This window comes from Lytechinus pictus, chromosome 14, assembly GCF_037042905.1.
Source record: "Lytechinus pictus isolate F3 Inbred chromosome 14, Lp3.0, whole genome shotgun sequence".
Taxonomy (NCBI): domain Eukaryota; kingdom Metazoa; phylum Echinodermata; class Echinoidea; order Temnopleuroida; family Toxopneustidae; genus Lytechinus; species Lytechinus pictus.
Genome location: NC_087258.1, coordinates 14,596,026 through 14,604,201, shown reverse-complemented (window position 1 = coordinate 14,604,201; position 8,176 = coordinate 14,596,026).

Genomic DNA, 8,176 nt, shown 5'->3' with positions numbered 1-8,176 from the left:
ATTGAGCGAAATTAATGAAAACGAAATGGGTATTAGACAAACTGGTTATGAGACAAAATGGTCATAGACAAACTGGTGATTAGATGAAATGATGATTGGACCAAATGATTGTTAGACGAAATAGTATCAGATTATAAAATGAAGGTATACCATTTGATGATTGGATGAGTTAGAAACAGACGAATCGGCAATTTACCATCATAGATTCCTTAAAATCATAAGAACCTAAAGGTGATCAATCTACAATGTTTTTAAACTATATAAATCATTGTACTGAAGTGGGGCTTTCGGCATACGACTATTGAGTGTTTCATAAAACTGTTCGTAAAGTTACGCACGACTGGAACATATTCTCAGGTCATAAATCAATTACATAGGGCTATAGCACAAGAAAGGATCACCAGTCGTGCGTAAAGTCATTTGTATCTTACGAACAGCTTTATGAAACACCCACCAGGGGTTCGTTGCAGGAAGAGTTGTGTTTAAACGCAAATCAAAATATCAATCGCAAGTCACAAATGTGCCCTGTTGATTGGTTGAAAATCAAGTTGAGCATGATTTTTAGAGTTGCGATTGATTGCAACTCTTTCTGCAACGGGCCCCAGATGTCATAAATGTTCCTTGTCCTACATACAGTACATGTACAAATCTTTAACCCTGATACAGAATGTACATAGTCTTCTGTTCAACACTCAAAGTGGTCTGGGCCTAAGTGGTCTAGGCCTATAATGTCTTGTGGACTGAAGGCCTTCTCTCAATTGAAACACCATAAAGTTTTATACATGTTTAATCTTTTTTTGAAGACCTACTTGTTGATCAATGTTTCAATCAGGGTCCGTGCCTGCAGTCTGTACAAGGGTGAATGCATGCATGAGGAGAATTGAGAGTATTTGATACATCCCTGGGCAATGGGTGAACAGTTGCTTCAATTTCTGTCGCACTTCACTCCATGATTTGACAGATTGGTGAACAAAACTTTCTGACTCACATCCTTCAAAATAGTAATCAACATCATGTTTTAAATGTTTAGTTTGTTTATTTTTATTTTTTTACAAATCTGTACAAAGTTTGATATAAGAAATTAATCAATATACACAAAACATAGCACAGTACTGATCTTTTTAGTACACTTTACAGGAGAATCGCAAAGGACAATTCATGTTTGACTCATCATCTGTAATATAAAGTTTAAAGCAGTTGATAACAGTTCTTAACAGGTTTATTTTTATTATTAAATCGCTCAATTGTACATCAAGAGTCTAAACTTTACATTGGGTACCAGATAAAAAGTACAACCATTCTAATTCCCAAATTGTACTTATCTATTTAAATGCATCTGTTACATCGCAATGATATTTTTCTACCAATTGTGGGAAGTTGTAACATGCATGTATAAATATCTAAAAATACATAAAGAGAAGGTATACATTGGTATGGGCCTATGGGGTAAGGGTGATTGTAACGAGTGTGTGGTGAATTTGGCTTTCCATGTTCAACAGGGGAAAAAAATCAGATTTCTGCTGATAGAGGGACATTTGAGCTCCTCATGTTGAAGTCTTTCCTGTGATAAAAGTCAAATATTTACATGTATTATAAATTCAAAATAATTCATGTTAATAAAAACCTCACGATCTATTAATGGCTGACATTATTGGCAATATAAATCAAAGTGGGTGAGGTCATACGTGCTACTGATCAGCATCAGGAAATCGACTGATAATTTTCTAGTTATTTTACAAATTTTGTGGTGCCACTTGTAATGCCATGTACAGTACAAACCAAATCCTTTCATGAGATTTTTTCCCCAGACCACATTTCTGTGATCTTTCTCTTTTTCTTCGAAACCAATCTAAAACAAAATTAACAACGCAACTATAATTATGCCAATTATGTATAATAGCAGGGCCCGCTGGGAGAACAGTTTTCAGAACTGAAGTGGCTTCCCTGGGTAAATAAACCTATATTATTAATATTATAGCTTTTACACGATGTCATCAACTGGGAGAGGGTCGAGGGGGCATCACTGTCACAAAATGGAAACCACGCTGGTGTCCACTAAAGAATGGCAGTACCCCCATCCCCATGGCATCAGAATTTTTTTTTTTACGAATCTCTCCATGTTTATTCTTACCTGTGGAGTCATGGCGAGTCCAAGATAACGGAACATTTCGGCACAAGAGCACGCCTGACAATCTTCCAGTTTATTTCTCATGAATCGTCCTTCACACAGATTCAAACACAAGGAGATCGAAGGAATCTCGATAGACAGGCACGCGGAGTGACTGCAATTGTCTTGATAAATTAGATCTGGATCAAAGCCCCAAAACGAGTCGTACAAATGATTGTGATTTCCTTGCTTTTAAGAGCGTAAGGCCCATTTCCTAGAAGCTTGAATCAGACACTTGATGTCTTTCCTACTGGGGTGTCAGTGATCAGAAGGAATACAGTTCAAGTTGGCTAAAGAATGAAGATAAATTCATCAAGGTACTACCCAGTTGAAGCAGGTGTTTGAAAACTAGTTCTCATTTTTCTTTTCTAAATACAATTTTAAAGCCATACTTGTTGTAGGATAGATCTTGTAGGTCAGATCTGACAACTTGTCAGATGAAAAACTTGATGTCTTTCCTACTGGGGCGTCAGTGAAGCAATACAGTTCAAGTTGGCTATTAAGAATGAAGATAAATTCATCAAGGTACTACCCACTTGAAGCAGGTGTTTGAAAACCAATTCAAGGTGATTAATATCCATTGTCCTACATGCATATGTAGGCCTACATGTGTATTCATGGTGTATTCATGGTCATCTTCACCAACCACACTTGAAAAATAAGGAAGTATTATGGGATTTGTATCTTGCAATATCTAATGCAGGTTTGGACTTCGCACACATTTTAAATGCATGTCTTGCAGATCACCAAAAGAGAGTTTGGAAAATGTAGGATATTAGACTTATAACACTTTTCACTTGAAAAAAACAAGCAAACACCTTGCAGAATGCATTTTGACCAAAAATTGAATATATCTTACAAGGAATTTGTTATCCACATATCACTTCAACAGATGTTGATTTGTAATACATGTGTAGAAATCAAGACTGCACTGATTTTTTCTTTCTCATTTGTTTTTCCTAAGACAATTTGAATGCCATATGATTACATATCTCCAATAAACTATGTATTTGAATGGTTTTCATTTGCAAACTAAGATATTTGATGGCAACAGGCGATTTTGCACTCATGACAACTGAAATTGCCCCTAAACTTTGCAAAATGGAATGCTTTTGGGTGGCTATCTTTTCTAAATTTGCCCCAAGATTTGCAAACAAACATTATTCAAGAACATTCAGAAAATTAATATTCTACATGTACATGTACATATGGAAGAAAAATGAGGTATGATTTTACAGCATAAAATTTGAGCAAAAAGATTGTCCTTGAAGTAAAAGAAATAGCCCCAAAAAATTCTGGGGGGCGTTTCATGAAAGGACTTGTCGGACTTTTAATATCTGACAAATCCAATTTTATCTGACAGTTACCATGGGAACAGTGCCTCTCAGCCAATCAAAATCAGGGAAAGATGTCAGATCTGACAACTTGTCGGATGAAACGCTCCCCAGTTATCATCCCAATGTGACAAAAAATATGGTAACCCCTAAAAATGAAAATGGATTTCCTAACCTAGTTTTCATATAAAGTAAAAGTGATAATCTGAAGCTTCTCCTTGATGAACTACCTACATGTACTGAGGACTCTCAAAACTTGAGGATCTATGAAACTAAAACTGATTGAGGAGAAACCAATGACATTCAAAAGGCATGAATGGTTTAAATACCTGATCAAAACAAAAACAAAATGACCCAGGTGCTATTCTGTGAGCTTTACTAGATGTACAATACCAATTCATCAGAAAGTGTCATTCATGCAATTTTCTTGCATATTAGCAAACTTATCATCGAACTATTTACACTTCACACTGAGTAAAGACATTGGAAAGACAGTGCCTGTTACTATAATTGATGCCATTTGAAGCCAAATATACAGGAAATGCACAATTATTCTCCAAATCTCTTTATAAAGTCATTCAAAGCACAGTGCTGAATCCTTTTATTCCTAGATTGTCCAATTGAAAGTATCAAGATTATCCCTCCAGAACATGCATTTTTTCCTTCTAAACCTCCTACAAGTTAAGTTACTCTAAAGACAGTGCTGAATTCATTTATTCCAGGACTGTCCACTGGAAAATACCGCAAGATTATCAACACCGAAGGCATGATTGTTTTCTAATTAAACAACAATCTCAAAATGAGAGACAGGGGATACAGCCCCCAATCGGCAATCGAAGCACATGAACTTGGTGGCAGCACTGACGTAATAATCATCCACAGATATTCCAGTCTTGGTTCCCTTCATTCGAGGTCTCAAACTATTCCTAGGTGATTAATTGGAAAGCTCCAGGAGTATCAATCAACACTACCAAAACAATTACATAATCAAATAAAAAGAAATACAGTGAAGTGTGAGAACCCATGTCTCCTTGGCATTCTCTTTACAGTTATTAGCATTACCGACATCTCAAACAGAATCACTATCAAGTCTTAGAGAACATCCTCGCCTTGATCTTGGACTCCAGGTAAAATGTTTAAGTCATCTCTGCAATCGTAAAGCTCACACGAATTTTACTGCATAATGAAATTTCGATCCACACACTGCTTGTCAACAACTACGGTGGCTTTGCTTTCAATAAAAGTTCCCAAGATTTTTCCTTGAGGACAAATCTCATCGAGCTCAGGAAATTTTCTTTGAGCGATCTTTTAATATCCCATCGGGGGCCCTTTGCAGTTGTCAAGTCGAAGATCAGCTAAGCAAATGCTTCATGAAAGCATTACAAATACACCCTGATCAGGACAAGATGACAGAGCAACATGAAACTTGAAATTGAGAAGAGTTCAACTATCTTGCAATTCCAAATATACTGTAAAACAGATTTTATCACAGGAACTTGCAGCTAAGGATATGGAAAATCTCCACATTGATAAGCGAGATTAGCAGCATGTTCAACACAAAAGATATTTTAAACTTAAAGACAAGTTTCATTTTCATGTACATGTATGTCAGACCCCATTCTCATATGCTTTCTTAAATCAGACTAATGTGTAATGGGAATGCTCAAAAAGGTCTTAGAAGCAGTCTTAAGTGGTCTTCTAAACCAGTTTAGAAATCCACCTCGCAATGTGGTTTTCAAGACCGCTTTGCCTCATTAAACTGGTTTAAGCGTAGATGAGGACACAACTGTTCTTTGGGAAGTGATCCTCGCCCGGAAATAATAAAAGAGTATGTCATGCTCAGCTGCGCTACTCAGTACACACAGTGTGCAGAATACGTACGTTGCCTTTTTTAGATTTCACGCATACTAGGGGCATTCCCATAGCAACAAGATCGCTTTATGTGAAGTGGTTTTGAAAAAATTAACGAGACTGTGATGAGATCAATAGCAAAGCGATCTTCCACACTGGTTTTGGGAAGTGGATACAGGAAACCCATTCAAGAAAGTATATTAGAATGGAGTCAAAGAAGAGAAAAGTCCCCCAGCACATGGGTTTGAATTAAATGGAACCTTCTGTAAGGAAAACATTTTCTGCACATTGCTTTAGATTAAAACGTGTAAGTCTACATTTCAATTAATAAACTATGAATCATTTCTCTGAAATTCTTAATATTGGTCTACTGGATGTTCTGCAACATTATCATTTCCACCAAAATCACGATGATCATGGTCATCATCATAATCATCACCATCATCATAATCATCATCATCATCATTTACATCATCGTCATCATCATCATCATCATTACCACCACCACCCCCACCACCATCATCATCACCCCCACCACCACCACCACCCCCCCCCCATCATCATGAGTGAAAATGTGTAATATAAAGAATGGGTTGCAGAGATTTTATACATCAAATCAAAGAAAAGAAAAAGTTACATCACGTACACATACAGACAGAAATGCTGTGTACATTATTAAATATGAAATTAAGTAAAAACAAAAATTAAATCAAATTGTATTTCAATCCTGCATTTTGTAATGGAAATTCAAACACATCTAGGCCTATAAACACTCTGTACACTGTACAGTATCAGTATGTCATATCATTCAAGTACAGTAATAGAGAGCTTGTGATCATGCCATGCAATGTAAAATAACTGCACACGAACCTGCAAATTTGAACAATACCATATCGCCATCGCAACAGAGGTTTTTTTACTGACAGTTTCTTTAATATCCAAAGTTTATTTTCCAGAACCCAACTATAGGTCCGCAATGATCATCAGGAAGAAAGAATAACCTCACAGACAAAGAACTGTCAAAATGCTAGAGATACTTGTATGAACCTTGTCAAAACTATTGATCATACAATGCAATTTAGAGTCCGAAACGTGTATACATGTACACATATCTTGGCTCAATCCAGAGACAGTTCAAAATGAGTTTTATTTTACTGTTGAATAGTTTTGGCACATCATCGAGCATTGTTGCTCTCGTAAACTGCATGTGGGTGCCGGTCAACACTTGCTGCAGTCAATGCATTCCCACGCTATCTCGTCAATCAATTAAGACTGATTAGTAGGCATGTCATATCAGTTCCTGTTATTTGCTTACAAACCATGTATTTCGTAAGACGAACAGCGGAGAAAAGAGGAAACTTCTAATGGAGGATGATATTGTCTAAGAATGACACTTCCAGCTAATGGGCCGTCATTGGAGTGGGTGTGGCTTCATGTATTGACCAATGAAATACCCCCCCTATAGGCTTTAAAACAGTCCTTCCCCTTTGAAATCTATTCAATTTTTACAATTATTGCTCACCACAATTATGATATACATGTACAATAGGAGATATTATTTGTAATGGTACATTTAGTGACCGACTTTTCAGAACTTTTTAAACCCTATTTATAAACTGGCCTTTAATAGTAAATTACTTTAAATAAAAATTGATATTTTCCTGCAGATTCTCAATCGCTCTGATAAAGTGTGAATAGCTATATCTATGACTGTATAAATCAAATGGGCAGGATGTGCGGATAAAAGACATAACATGACCTTGATGTAAATTTACTTGTTATCCTACATGTACAGTACATATATCCTACTACTCAGTTTTAAGCTACCCTTGTAATTGTTTTACGATTGTCTATCTATAGAACTTTTTTGTAACAAAATACCGACATTATTATGACAAAGAATCTCAAATTTAAATCATGATGGATCTATTGTTTCATGCGACTCTTAAATTGTACCAGCAAAAAAAAATGATTCCAAAATTTCTTGTGGAGAGGTAGCTGGTTTGTAAGGTGATATGTAAATAACAAAAATACTCACAAAGGTAAACAGATTCTTTAATCTTGTAGCACAGTTCTCTTCGACACCAATTTTGAACATGATTTGTTCAATTATTGACTGACGCATGCAAATCAACTATTCACCAAGATTCAGGAATAATCCGGTGTATTGTAACGATCAGAGTGAGATTACTCTGAAATGGATAAATTATGCTACATCATTACAGTTTATTAAACTACAAAAACAAACCAATAAAAAGTATAAAGTTTAGGAAGAAGAAACTACAGATACAGTATTTCCATAAAAGGATAAATTCACTATACCACAGATTGTGGGTCGATTTCTCTTGTAAGTGTCATTCATAAGAAGGAAATCAGCTGGCATTGTCTCAATGTCCAAGCTATAAACCATGACTCACACTCTGCCTGTGGGAGTAACATTGTCATTCTACAATGTACACGGAGATAGCAGAAAATGAAAGTTTATCCATGACCTCATCAGACAACATGTATTATTGGACATAACGGCATGACTCATTAATAATGAAGTTCTGGGTGTATAAAGTGAACATGTATACATTTAGATGTAATGTGGTAGGTTTTTTATTTATTTTAGTGCATTATTTGGAACATGATCTGGTGAAAGGTGATTAATCATCTGTGACAGGCAAAAAAAAAGAGGTTTTAAAAAATATCGTTTTCTGGGGGGGGGGGGGGGGCGTTCCACAATCTAATGCACAAATCTGCAACACTTGATAAGATTGAACACTGAAGTGAATGGGGATTTCCAGGGTTCCTTTGAGCATTTTTATGGTGAAATCTCCCA